General features: G+C 52.5%; 1 long non-coding RNA gene across 1 annotated transcript; it reads left to right on the forward strand.

Moving 5' to 3' along the window:
• The first annotated feature begins 255 nt into the window (after positions 1-255).
• Positions 256-14651, forward strand: LOC112819253 (uncharacterized). The gene is made up of 3 exons (XR_003206795.2): positions 256-1153; positions 5142-5237; positions 12973-14651. It is a non-coding gene; the product is annotated as an uncharacterized lncRNA (long non-coding RNA).
• Positions 14652-14676: the final 25 nt, after the last annotated feature.

Here is a 14676-nt window from a genome sequence, read left to right on the forward strand (position 1 = left end):
AAGAAAGAGCAGAAGTAAGGTCCCCATTAGAAGGGCGCCTCTAGATTGGGGTAGAGGAAGCCTGTAGCAGCGTTTGCTTGGTAGAGCCCATCCAGGGCAGAATCAGGGCATTACAGACAGATTCCCCTTGGTGCCCTGTCATTCATCCGTTCCTCATTTTGAGAGTTTGGCAGCGAAGGACCAGGAACCCTGTAACTTCCTTGCTTCTGCCACATCCCAGTGGCAGAGGAACTGCTGTCAGACTTGGCCAGCAATAAGGAGCTAGCCGGCCCTTCACTCTGTCAGTGGCCCATATTAAAGCCCCAACACGTGCAGGGCCCTGCCTCTGATAAGATAGGGAGAGGGAAAGCGTGCGCGTGCTGTCCGCCTCCCAGCTCCCAGGGTGCCGTGGGCAGTCAGGTCTCAGGTGCAGGCAGGGAGAGTCTGTCCCAAAGGCTCCGCCTGTAGCTCTCGTGAAGGAAGACAAAGCGTGTCCTGCACATACTTCCTGAGTGCTGATGAAGGGCTCTTCTGAAATTTGACTCAGTCTCGTCCACATGGTGACTTTGTGAACCTTTGTCTTTGTCCACAGGGCTGATTTTAATTTGTCCTAAATTTTTTTCCCAAATGGTATCAAAATTTCCTAGCTGTTTTCACCTTCGGATAGCTCATGAAGATCACAGTATTTATCATTCTGTAGGGCTGTTGATGCTGAATCGTGTGACTGGACATTTGCAAGAAAAGATTGGGGTAGTAGAGTGGTAGCATCCATCTTGGTCGTCGGATGCCCTTTCAGGAAAGAACGTGGGGACATTAGTTTTTTCCCCTTAGCTCTCCTTGTCTTTCCAGCCCTCTTACTTCATGTCCTTTATTTTCCATTTAAGAGGTAATTTGCAAACTCGGCACCTTAACAACCAGTGCTACAGGCTCCGTGCCAAGCTCCATGTTAACACAGTGCCCAGGAACAAGAAAAAAAATTCTCGATTGTTTCCGTTTATGAGATTATCCAGGCCCACAGTGCTTCAGAAGAAATTGCTGGGACAGGGTGGAGGATTTGAAGTTATTATTTACTAATACCCAGCGTCTATGTAGTGTTTATGTTCCTTTTGCCTAGATCGCCTCCTCCTTAGACCAGCCCACCCGTCACCCAGCTCGGCAAGCGGGGCACACGCAGGTAACAGTAGTGCCCACTCCATAATCTCGTAAATGCAGACACATACGGCCCATTGGCTGCTCACTTAGAGTAACAGCTCAGTGCACGCAAGCTGTTGTCTGCCATCACATGCAAGAGGCTGAACAGGGAGCCTCGTTCCACACGGGCAGTGTGGAAAGTGCCATGCACGGCGCTCCAGAAGTTCAGAGGAAACAGATGGGACAAGCAGAGATGGCCACCCCTACGCCCGGGCACACTTTGCGTTACCTGTGGCCTCTGTGCCCTGCTGCTCCACCACCCCCCACCTCCCGGCCCCCCAAATCCTTCCCCAGTCCTCTTCTTCCTTCCTCCTCATTCAGGGCTGCCGGGCTTGATGGTACATTTGATTAGCTTCTTCATCGGGCGCTTTCAGTTTTCTTACCTCATCTGAGCCTTGCAAGAGAGAGGCAAAGTCTTCTTTTTTTCCAATGAGAACACGGAGGTCCAGGGAGTGTAGATTACTTACCACATCTCGAAGCTGGAAAACCCAGGTCCTCTTGTCATTTCTCACTCACGTAATAGACCCTGAATTATTTTTTGATCCTTAACCCCGCCCCCCATTCCAGAGGAAGGTCATGCAAGTGGCACTAACGCTGCTTTGGCTAAACTGTAGGTCTCTTCCTACCACAATGGTGCTTCCTCTCCCGGTGTAATGTTTTCCAGCCCACCTCTTCTTAAAACCCTGTTCTGAAGTGTTTTCCCAGCACCACCAAGCAGTTAACCCAATTTCAACACTGTCTACTCGGAGATAGCACCAGACCGCACAGGTTAAGGGCTCCATCCCCCAAGAATGCCCCCCACTTCAGACCCCAATCACAAGTACAGGTTGTCACCTTTGCTTCTGCCTGACTGGCTCTTAATCAGACGTTCCCATGACCCCCTTCTCGGTTCGTGTAATTTGCTAGAGCACCTCACAGGACTCGGAAACACTTTACTTACTTGATTACCGATTTATTATATAAGGATATAACTCAGGAACAGCCAGATGGAAGAGATGCAGAGGGCAAGGTATGGGGACAGGACATGGAGCCCCCGTGCCCTGTTGTGGGGCACCACCCTCCCTGAATCTTCATGTGTTCACCACCCTGGAAGCTCTCGGAGCCCCATCCTCTGGGGTTTTTATGGAGGCTTTATTACATAGGCATTACTGATGAAGTCAGTGGCCATTGGTGATTGAACTCCATCTCTAGCCCCCACCCCTCCCCAGAAGTTGAGGGGTAGGACCCTCTAATCAGCTGGTTGGTTCGCCTTGCAACTAGCCCTCATCCTTAGTTTACCAAGGAACTGTCCCAAAGTGACCTCATTAACATAAATTTTGGTGTGGTTGAAAGGGACTCGTTATGAGTAACAAGACATTCCTTTCACCCTATGGCTCTGGAGCTATTTCAGGAGCCAGTGACAAAAGACCAAATACTACTGGTCTTATTATGTTAGGAAATTCCCAGGGTGTTAGGAACTCTGTGCCAGGAACAGGACGAAGACCAAATACATAGTTCTTATTGTAAATCACAACATCACAAGTGTAGTCGGCTCCTTCTTCCTGGATAGAAAGGACTTGAGATGGCCAGCTAAGAAATCTGACCAGTTTCAGCCCCACCCCCACAAGTGTTTGAGCCTGAGTCTTCTTCAGGGCCTCTTTCTCATTACAATGAGGGCACTGGCCTAAACCTGGGAGTCTCACCTTGGTTTGTTTTTTCTAGGACATAAATGTCCGGTGACATTTCCTTGTAGACCTTCTCATTGGGTGGCCTACGTCCCAGTACCTTAGCTATAACTTGACTCCCTGTCCTGCATTCAAGAAGTCATGTTGGGATGCAGGCGTGATTGATGCTATTATAGTGATAACCACGAATCTGTTCTAGGTTATCAGGAAAGTGAGTAATGTGAAGTGTAAGGCCTTTTATCAGTAGTAACAGTTCACTTTAGCACCTCCCAGCGACAGTATTGGGGCCCGGTGTTGGAGGAGCTAGTCCAGAGCGTGTCCACCCTGGCATGCCCTCAGCTCTGAGCCCTCAGCCTGCAGACAAGGTGCTAACGTAACAAGTTTTTAAACTAGAAATGTCCTGTAGTCATTTAAGGGAACATAAAACCTTGGTCTTTTGAGTCAGAAAAAAACGGTGAAGGAATCTCTAAAGAAAATATTCCTTAATATTGGTTTATTTGCAGGACCTGGGCATGAGGACAGAACCAAGGCTTCGGAGGGACCTAGGGTAGATGTGGAGATAGCCTCGTTGTACAAGACTCAAGTTCATTACTCACCTGTCCACCACGTGTGTCACACTGTGTCTGTAGATTTCTAAACTGGGTTAGAAAAGAATCAGCCTGGCGCATCTGAGATCGGGTTTTGCCAGAAAACTGGCGATGGACCCTCCCCCTACCGTGTTTCTTTTGTCTTCTGGTTTTGTTATTAATGGATTCATAATCACCCAGAGATCAGAAAGTACAGCCCTTGCTCCAAGCTTGGCCAGAATCTTTGGATTGATAGCACTCGCAAGACTTTTTAGCTGAGACACAGGATGCTCACGATTTTTGAGGAGAGGGGTCGGGAAAATGGTGACTATGCCACGGAGTCTGAACTCCACTTTGTCCACAGTTAACCAGACCCTGGATTTTCTTTCTGGTCCTATAGTTCATTGTCACTGAAAAGAGGAGGGTTTGGAGAAGACTTTAAACAAAGTGCTTGTGCCCTACATGGGAACACAGGAGCTGGCTTGCTTCCTGTCTCTGCACCCACAGCTGTCAAAGTACAGGGCTTTCCATACAGAATGAGCAAGGCCCTGGGAAGAAAGGTGTGACCTCCTCCTCCGTCTGGGAGCAGTGAACAGTCAATACGAGCCCTCCGGCTTTTGTCTGTGTCATAGGAAGTGTTGCCGACAGATATTACCAGCATCCAGTGAAACTGTGCATGGAACACTTAGACTGAAAAGTTACCAGGAGAGTCAAATTTTCACAACAAGATTTAGATGTGCTGTATTGGACCTAAGAAATCCAGGCTGGGTGGGTAAGAATTACAGTCACAAAAGGGAGAAGCTGCAACGTGTGAAATTAGATGTGGACAAATAAGTAATAACCTTCCAGTGGTATTAGATCCTTTTGGTAGAATGGAACAGAGTCGATCATTTGAAAATAATTTCAATAAAAATAAAATGGGGGAAATTGGAAATCATTTATCTTTAAAAAGTTGTTTATAAATAAGTCAAGGGACTGGGTTTGCTTAATGGAGTTCAGCTCAGAAGATTCTCAGTGGAAATCTCCAATAGGGGTACAGTTCTGATGAAACTGCTCAGATGTACAAGCAGTCCAGACTCCCCTGGTAGTGGGACAGCAGGGTCACACCACCCTGTGTCCCCCGGGCGTTGTGCAACAGCTGTTACTCTTAGTGGCATACGGCCAAGGCGCGCGTGGCATCTGGGAGGGCTCCGGAGGGCCACCCTGCTGCTCCATACTCTCAGAGGACAGCTGCCTGAGCCACAGGGAGGCCCCAGGTGCCTTGGGCGAGGGATGGAGGTGCTGCCTGGTTCCGGGAGGTCGGGGGAGGGATGGAGGTGCTGACCTGACCGCTGTCAGGCTCGCTGCCACAGGTGGCCCAGCCAAGTGCTTTGAGGGCCGTGAGGAGGAAGAGTATTAAATGCTTTGTTACTCAAAGACTGACGATTTGTTTGCCTTGATTGCATTCCTGCCTATCCCTGCTGCCCACTCGACCCCCTTGGGAGAGGGTCTAAAGGAAAATAAAACTCAAACCAGCTGCCATGCCTTCTGATAAGTTTCGCCGAGGGGCCAGTGGGAGTTGGGAGGCTGTGATAAAATAACAGAATTAATGAAGAAAAGATCAGGGCTAGGGTGTATCTAGATTGGAATTCTCCACGTTGACTCTCACCCCACATGGCCATAGCAGTCTAGGGGCCTCTGTGTCGGTTGTGGGTGTGCTTGGTTTGGAAGAAGCATTTCATACTGTTTTCCTCTCTTTCAGGTTTCAAGTGCCCCATTTGTTCCAAGTCTGTGGCTTCTGATGAGATGGAAATGCACTTTATAATGTGTCTGAGCAAACCTCGCCTCTCCTACAACGGTAAGGGTTTGGCTGGGGGAACCTCCGAATGAGGGTCTTCCCAACTTCGTGTGGCTCTGGACAGCATTGGTGCCCCGCTTTCCGGCAGGAATGCCTGCACAGTGTCGAGGAATCAACTGTTCCAGGGATCTTGGTGCAGCAGCTGGGGAGGAAGCAGAGCAGAACAGGAAGGAAGGCCCGGCTGGGGGTCAGGCCCATGGCACTGGCCAGTTTCTCGGGTTGCTCAGTTAGGCCTTTGCCCGTTTACACACCTGCCAGTGGAGGGCCTGGGGGGAACACCACCTCCTCGGGGGAGGGGGCATCTGTGCCGCTGGTGTGCATAGCAGAATAAGTTCAGTAAGTGGACACCCTTCAGGGACTAAAAATGCTGACCTGCCACCTAGTCAGTCCACCAAGGCCACACTGCTTCCTACCTTGGAGGCTGCCTCAGAGCTGAGCAGGGAGTGCACCAGGGGTAGAATTACCAGGCCAGGCCATCCCGTGAAACACGGCACCTCTGTGGATGAAGGAAGTGTCGCCATCTGCCCGGTATGCTGTGGGTAAAGATCTGAATTCAAAGTCTGCCTCCATCACTTACTAACCGTACAATCTTAGACAAGCTGCTCAGCTTAGCAGAGCCTTGGTGTTCTGGTCCGTGAAATGGAACTGTCAGTAACCTGGCTCTTAGGATTTCTGTCAGAATAATGTAAGACATTTACACCTCAAACCCTTCAGTACAGAGCCTGGCACGCGGTCAGTGCCCAGGAAGTTAGAGCTGGCGTTGATCGAGACGGTCACCCTCAAAGATGTGAGCCCATCCGTGGGTCTCCTGTCGTCATTTTCCAGAGTGGACTGAGCTCTCTTCGGTGCTGGGCGCTGTGGGCTGCTCACAGCTCTCTGGTCTTCCACTGTTAACGTGCTTAATCTGGCCTTCCGACCATGTTCACTGGAGGAATGCATCTTCTGCAAGAACAGGCACTGGGTCTGAGGGGGCGTGTCCCAACCCCATCACGAGGCTGCCTTCTGGGGTTGAAGTCATAGCAGTGCTCGGGACGAATTCTGTGGTTTCTCAGTCTGTGGACTGGCTAGGAGGTGAGCCTGGGATCACTTGAGCCCCATCCTGACGAAAGTTTCCCCGGGTTGACTCTCCTTCCAGAGCTGTCCTTGGCCTCCTGCCTCCTCAGACCCAGAGGCACTCCTGCCTCCCTATAGCATTAGCCTAGGGAGGCCTGATGATTCCATATTGTTCCTGCAAAGTGCATCTGACAAATCTGATCTACTCCTCCTAAAAACACACCCTGCTATTCCCTTATCTCTTACTTGCTCAGCCGATTCTGCATGCGTGTGGGCAGGGCTACACTCAGTCTGGTCCTGTTTGCTTGGGTTGGAGCACCGGCTACAGGGCAAGCTGTGGCCCCGCCCCCGCCCCTAGTGTTCCTTCCCCTTTATTTCCCACCTGGTGCCCCGGAAGCCCCTCTTCTACCCTGTGGACAGCCGCTGCCTGTCCCTAGACACCGCTGCTGCTGCTGCTTTTCTGAAACATCATAATGTGAGCTCTGGGCTTCCTGTCAGACTCGTCAGTGTACGTTCCTTAAAGGATGCGCTAGCTCCACTTTGTTCTTGCTGCTCCTCGTCTCTGCCTGGGACCATGGAGGGACACGAGTCTTCTCCCGTGGCCCACAGCCCTCCCCAACCGTGGCCTCAGAAACTGTGTTCACTTATTCTCCACATGTGCACAGCCCTCATGAAGACCGCTTTTTGTCCTGTGGGTGGCTGGGGAGAGCTCTGTGTAGACACTGCCTTGCTGTCATAAGAACACAAAGCAGCCTCAGAGTGGGCTCCACCCGAGAGGACTGTGGGCTCTTGACGTCATCAGGGAGAACTCTGCAAGGGCAGCTGCAGAGGACGGAGTGCTCTTGGGCCACCTGAGTGAGAGGTACCCGCACACCCCATTCATAGAACAGGGAAGGTGAGGGCCTTGCACGTGCCGGGTGCTGCTTGGAGCTCTCCTCTGTCCCCACAGCCACAGGGCAGGGCCTCCTCTGCCTGTCCCCTTCACTTCCACGGGAGAGCCGGCATGGCCGCCCACAGAAGTCAAAACTCAGAGTCCCCTTAGAGGAAGATGGCCAACCAGTCTGGGACAGAACTGCAGCTTTTCCCATTCTGGCCCCATTTTCCCCTATTCCTCTCATTGAAAGCCACCTCTTCAGGGTGTGTGTGTGTGTGTGTGTGTGTCTGTGTCTGTGTCTGTGTGTTTGTAAACTAGAGGCTTTAAACTCAAGGTCCTTTTTTGCAAAAGCCAGTCCTTCCCGGCAGAGGCAAGGAGAGGCATGTTGCATCCGGTCCTATTGGTGGGATTTGACTTAAGGCCATGAAGATGCTTCACAAATGATGGCTGGCCTCTCTCTCTGGACACTTACGCCTTCATGGCTGGGCTCCCGGGAGCCAGTCTCTGTGTTCGTTGAAGACTTCTGAACCTTCCAGATTAGAGAAGGCGTTTGCCACCTGGGGAGTGTATGTGGAGTGGAAGTCTCCAGAGCTGGTCTAGGGCCTGTTGTAATTCACGTAAAGGACAGGGCTTTCAGGGGCCATAGGCCACCCAAGTCAGGATGTCTGGGTGTTTATTTTGGTTTTGCCGATAACATACTTTACCCATGATTCCTCATCATCCCATCCTCTCCACCTTCACTTTATCTTTTCTGTGTAAAAGCAATGTGAGGAGACTTAAAGAATCTGTAAAGTGTGGCGCTCCCAGAATCTTCTGGAGAGTGGGCAAGATAGGTCGGTCTTAGTGGATAGAGAGCGAAATGCTGTTTTCTTATGAAGATTCACCAGAACTCATGGTCACTCCCCTGGAGATTTCTCATCTACACACACACATACACACATTTTCTGTAATTGCTGGCACTAATTGGGGAAATTTCTAGAAAATTTACAGTGGTTATATAAGATGAAATTTAGTTAACCGCCAAAGGAAAAAGAGTAGAAACCTCCTAAATGAGGCAAATAGAAAGTAGTATTTTTCTTATTATGAGGGTTGGCCTGAGCTGTGGGTTGGAAAGCCTCCAGTAGCGGCCTGCCAGATTTAAAAAAAACCAACTTAGGAAAGGCAAGACTAGTTTAACTGGTCCACCCAGTGCTCGAGAGAAATGTGAAGAGCAGGAACTGGAACTCCCAAGGCAAGCACCTGGCTCGCAAGGCTTGTGAATAGCAACCCCGTGCTGAGGGTGCAGGGAGAGTGCCTGACCCCAGAGCACTGAATGTTCCATCCTTCCTTCTCCTCCACAGCGGCTCTGAACTCAGGACCCCTAGGAGATGAGGGAGGAGTTGGTGGGTCCCACTTTTGTGGGTCAATGCAGTGAGCTTGAATGGGCCTTTAGTTTCTCTCCCTTTCCAACATGTTTGTAGTTGTTAGACTAGAGAGCTCGCCCTCAAGAATATGCACTCCAGTTTTGACCTTCACATTGCTCAGCCAGCAGAATGAGCCTGGAGATGGGCTGGCGGTCCTGATTTTGTTGTGAACAGAAGAGAGTCCTAATACCGTGGCGGGGGGCGGGGGGGCATGATAGATGGCCAGCTGTCCATGGAAAGTTTAGGGGGCCTTGATTCCAAGACCAGCCGGGGGTCCGTGGTCCCAGTAGATTCTGGGGTGTTTCGGGTTCCTTTGCCAGCAGTATTGAGGAGAGCTTGGTGGCTATCAAAACGGCTTCAGGAGATGCTCAGCTCTCTTCTGGAGTGCTGACCCATGCCCTGCTTCTTAGGTCCTAACTACCTTCTGTCCTGCTCTCTGCCTAAAGTCATTGCCCCCAACTCCAGGGCTCTGAAAATGCTGCATGTCACACAAAGTTTCTTTAAAGGAAAGGAAATCTGACGTTCCCCCCCCAAAAGCAGGAATACCTCCGCTAGTTTACCCCGAGCCAGCAGACTTGTGTAAATGGTGCTTATTTGGCCTGCATTCCTGCTGAGACCCTGTGCTTGGGATGGAACCTGCATTTTCTTAGGCCTGGAGGAACCACGTCCTGGCCGAGGAGTGTGCCCAACCCAGTGGGGCCCTGCCAGGGGTTATTGTTAGATGCTCTAGCAGGGCCAGACTCAGAGGTGTCTGCCCTGGGACCCCTCCTCCAGGAGGGACGGCTGGAGGGAGCTCCGGCGGTTGCTGACCAGAGGGCTGCTGGGCGAGTGAGGAGTCAGCGGGCAGGAGACCCACAGAGGCTCGCCACAGCGGGGACACCAGAATCGGGGGGCTACAAGAGAAGGGACTGAGTGGGGTCGCCGTGGGGAGCCTCGGTAAAGATGAAGCCCTCCACGGCTGAACTTTATTGGCTGACCCCTCTGGGCTTCCGTCGTTGCAGCCAACCCGCCAAAACAGTTGGAGCACGCCCCACAATCTGGGATGTTGGGTTGCGGATGCCACCGCTGGTAGGGGAAGTCTCTGCTCTCAGTTACCCCTTCTCCTGGAGATTTCCCAAGAAGGGAGCTGGTGAGACCTGGCATTGATGGCACTGCCCCTCCTGAACCGCCAGGAGATGGGGCCGGCAGCTCTGCCTCTGCTGAGGAGGCGCAGGACCAGGTTCTACTGCTCTGGGGCTGGCAATGAGGCCAGGAGGTGGAGCCGGGGTCTGTGTCATTTGCTTGGGGTTCTCCCTCCTGCTCCTACCTTTCTTCCCACCAGGGCCTTGACTGCCGTTCAGCACCAGGGGCGATGCATTATGTCTGGTGCTGCTCTCAGCTGCCGGCTCCGAGCTGCACCAACTTCAGCCTTCCCCCCGGGGTGCAGGTGCCGGCAGAAATGGATCTGTAGCTGTTTGGGCCTTCCTGCCCGCTCCGTGACACCAGCAGCTCTGGGGGTCCCCTGGGGAATGTGGGAGCCGGGGCTCCCCACGGGGCAGCTCAGCCTCACAGAGGCACTAGGGGGGCAGAGTGCAGCTCCCTCCATCTAGGCTCCTGCACCCTTCTTGGGCCGCGCGTGCATAGTAGTTCCACGAGAAGAGAAAGATCTGAGACTGGGATGGGTGGTGGTTTCCAGCTTTCCTCTTCCAGGGAAGAGACCCTGTCGCCTGGTCCTTTAAGGAAAGGAGGTAAGGTGGCCAAGTGGAAGGACCTCGTCTTGGGAGCCATGGCCACTTACCAGCTAAATGAGTGATCCAGAGACCTCCCCTGAAAGGTCTTTCACATTCACTGAGATGTTTCTGTGACGTCCTCGTATACAGCTCGCCCCAAAGCAGTGAAGCCTCCTTTCTCTCCTCCTCCTAGATATTTCTTTGACAAAAGCAGCTGTTAGAGTGCTCCCCCTATATCTCAGGGAGGGGGCAGAAGTATGCAGTCACCTCCCACCCCTGCCCCACCCCAGCATCACCCCTCCCGCTGTAGCGCCAGAGAGTTTTGCCTCTGGTTTGGCTCCCTGGTCTAGTTGGAGGGATAGGCATTGGCATCATTTAGCACCACCCCCAGCCCGACCAAACACTTCTGAACTCCCCCTTGGGCAGTGACCTTGGCTTTGCACAGGGCATCAGGAAGCTTGGGCAGGGCCGGGCCGGGTGGTGGTGGTGGTGGTGGTTAGGAGCCAGTAAGAAAAAGGCAGAAAGCACAGCTTCGTTTCTGTGTTCTCCTCAACCGGCATCGGTTAAGGCCCCCTCCCGTGGGTACCTGGGGATACCAAAGGACATTTGTGTCCGTCTACCAGGTGGCCTCAATTTGTGCCAGGCCCAGGGTCGCCGACAGCGGGCAGCAGCCTCCTGCAGGACGAGTATGGAAATCCCATGGAAATCCCACAGGAACCTGTTGATAGCCTGGCATCAGTTTCAGCCATTTCCACCCGCCTGCTGAGCTCCCAGGGACATCTGGGGGCTGCTGATTGCAGAGCTCCAGGGATTGGGACAGGAAGTTTTACTCAGCCCACTCAGGCCTGGGGCCGGATCTGTGTAGCTCCCGCTTTCCGCTCTGGGAAGAATGCCGCTCCCTGGGCACCGCGCTGGGTGTGGACACCGCTGGCCTCCCCACACTGTCAGCTTCCCAGCCCCTCGCTCTTCCCCGTCCTCACCATTCCAGGCCCCGGGGAAGTGTGCTCTCCAGCCGGTGAGGCAGCCCACAGTTTCTTGCCGCTCAGGCTGCAGCCCCAGGCTGGCTGGTGAGGCACATGCTTCGCAAAGTGTTGTGTGCTGGTAATTGATCGTTCAGAAGAAAATGCATCTGACCTTCTTGTGCTCAAGCCTGAGTCCTTGGTTAGAAAAAGGAACGAGAAGCTGTTTGGGACCCAGAGAATTCTAACCTGCCCCTCGGCCTCACTGCTGGGGTGCCAGTCAGTGGCGGTGGGGGGGTGGGGAATGCAGGGGACATTGACTTGGATCTGTAACCTTACTGCACCGCAAGGATAGGAACTCATCCATAAGTGTGGGGAGGGGTACGTGAACGGGAGCCAGGGCCCAAACTCGCTTTACCAATGAGACGCCTGAGGCAGAGAGGGCAGAAGTCAGCGCCCAGGAATGTCTACAGGACGGCTCTGCCTTCTCAAAGCCAGACCGGATTTCTACTCCCATCTTTATTGGGGATTTTTCCTCCAGTGTTTTATTATAAAAGTGTCAGACATACAGCAAAGTTTGAGGGTTTTACCGTGAGCACCCAAATCCCCACCATCCAGAGTCTACGTTTTCCTGCACCTGCTCAGTCACATAGCTCTGTCCACCAAATCCACCTGTCGATGCATTTCAGAGCCACATGAAGACACCAGTACACTTCCTTCTTGGGGTTTTTAATTCTAAAGGTAATGCGCAGGCAAATAAATTTAAAAATACCTAAAAACATTTTGCTTCTAGCCTCCTTTCCTCCACCATTGAAGTGTAGATCCTCCCAGATGTTTTCTGTGCTTACACGAACGTACAGATGCACACATGTATTTCAATACGGAGGGCATCCGGTGCTTTAGGAAATGGGATCGCACCCTTTTACTGATCCACCACATGCCACATTTGGAGTCTGAGGTGACATTTCAGTGGCAGACTGGTGGTGTGCCATCTGCTTTTTCTGTTCTTGTCACCCTTTCGGTGGGCCTGTGGGTTAGCCCGATGTTGGCAGGAAATGACCGCAGGTGGTTGTGGTCAGGCAGCTGAGAGTGACTTCTGTGCACAGGGACGTCAGTCCTGAACTGGTCCTATCTTAGGCTTTTTCCTCAGGGTTCCTGGTGGGGAACTTTGAGGCACTTTAGCCCTCTAGGCCATGAAGAATCCTCGTTTTCTGGGCCCCAGATGTTTCCCTTCCCACCAGAGTAATCAGAGAGCACCCAGAAACAGCAAGGGAGGGGGCACCATGTGAAGGGTTCCAGGCCCTGCACTACCACTCGCAAACCCCCAACTTAGGCAAGATGCTTGACTTCTCTGGCCTCAGTATCCTCGGCAAAATGGGACTAGCACATATGCCCTGTTGCTCATGAAATTGTGAGGCTCAGTTGAACACACACACACACAATCACACACAATCTCAGTGGGTATCACTGCAGTTCTCGAGGAACAAGTGAAATCTATCAGTAGTGAGGAACTGATCCTGCCTCCAGCTCGTCTTTCTTCACATCCATAACCCCACCCTGTTGGTATTTCTCCTGTGGTTTTGGGAACTTCTGAGTAACCTTGGCTTCCTTCACCCCTTGCACTTGCCTTTCAGATGTTAGAGTTAACCTTGCGTCCTGTCTTCTGCCTTCTTGGATTTCAGTGAATCTCTATCCCACACGTACACCCATCACCCACATCTCTCTTCTAAACCCCAGATCCAGACTCCAGTGGACTCTCGGAGGTTTCCATTAGCGTGTCCCAGTGGAGACGCCTGGTCATCACCTGCCACTTGAGCAGCTGCCCTGGTCAGCGCATGCCATCCCTCCCTCCTTGCCCTCATGGCTAGTGCAGGCCCTGAGTCCTTCCCTCCAGCGCTGCTGCATCCTCCTCCAGAGCGGGCTCCCCGTCTCTGAGCTTTGCCAGCCCATTCTCCGGTACTCAGCAGAGACCAGCTGCAATCAGGATGCACTTCCAGAGCCTCGAAGTGAACCAGATGAAGCCCGGGCACCACAGCAGAACACGAGTTCATCCTGGGGGTGTCATTCTCACCCCCCTGCCCCACTGTGGCCCCACGGCTCTCTGCTCACACCATAGCAAACTTCCTGCTGTTCCCAGTGCACAGATACTGTTCCCTTTGCCTGAAGTCCTTCCCTGAACAGTCCCCACCCTGATAGGGCATCAGCCATACCCTCATTCCTGGACTTGTATGCATCGTAAGGCTTCCTAGAAATTGGTGTGCTGTTCATTTCCGTTTTCTTGTCCGCCTCCCCTGTGAGACTATGACTTCAATCCTGAGATTGTGGCTTCTTTACGGAGTTGCCGGCACCAGAATGTCACAGAAATTCAATAAGGGGCTGCTTGCCCAGCCACGGTGCTCCCCCTATTTTTCTCAGGCTTTTCCAGCTGTGGCTGTGCAAGGGGCCTGTGGTGTGCAGTAGCTTCCTTCCATTCTTTTTTTTGTGAGGGACCTTTTTTTCTTCTGTTTTAAACTGAGTCATAGTAGCATTTAGGACCTTCCCAATGCTGTGCTACCACCATCTCCGTCTAGTTACTAATTTTCAAAAGAAAACCCCCCCCCGTGATTGTACTTTTATCTAAAATAGAGTCCATCTCAAAGAGCCAGAGGGTAGAATGGTATGCACCAGGGGCCAAGGGGACAGGGAAATGGGGAGTTGCTATTCGAGGGGTGTAGAGTTTCAGTCACGCCAGAAGAGTAAGTTCTGGAGACCTGGCGCCCAGCTTTGTGCCTGCAGTTGGCAATACTGTCCTGCACACTTAAAAATCTGTCAAGAGGGTAGATCTCCTCTTAAGTGTTCTTACCACCAGAAAAGGGGAAGAAGAAGACCCCTTACTCATAAAACAGTCCCCCCGCCCCCAATCCCTCCTGCCCCCAAGCTCCGGGCCTACTTCTTGTCCGGATTGGCCTGTGCTGCACATTTCATAGAAAGGAGTTACTGAGTAGATGACTTTTTGCATCTGCTTCCTTCACTTCGCCTGATGTTCTCCAGGTCCCTCCACACCGCAGCCCGAGTCGGCGCTCCGCCCCTTTCCCATGGCTGAGTGACACTCCGTTGCAGGGAGAGATCCCATTTGTTAATCCAGTTCTCGGCTGGGGGCACTGGGGTTGTTCCCACCTGTCGGCTGTTGCGCACATGCTCGCCCGAGCAGCCGCTGCAGTTCCGGCCGCGCGCCCCATCACCGTGCTTTGCCAAACCGGAACTCCGTGCACCTGGGCCGCATGTATGTTTTGGGGACGGTCGGCTCAGGAGGCAGCTGGCCTCTGCTACAGGCCTATCCCCTCCTGAGCCCATTTTGCCCTCCATCCCCCGGCCGCTTCTTTGGTGATTCATTCCACTCTGTCTTCAGATAATTGATGTGCCGTGTGCATGTCTTGTCTTAGGTCAAGGTACCCCTTGGTC

Source organism: Callorhinus ursinus, unplaced genomic scaffold, assembly GCF_003265705.2.
Source record: "Callorhinus ursinus isolate GAN/ISIS: 27379988/994484 unplaced genomic scaffold, GSC_fseal_2.0 scaffold671, whole genome shotgun sequence".
In the NCBI taxonomy this organism is placed as follows: Eukaryota; Metazoa; Chordata; class Mammalia; order Carnivora; family Otariidae; genus Callorhinus; species Callorhinus ursinus.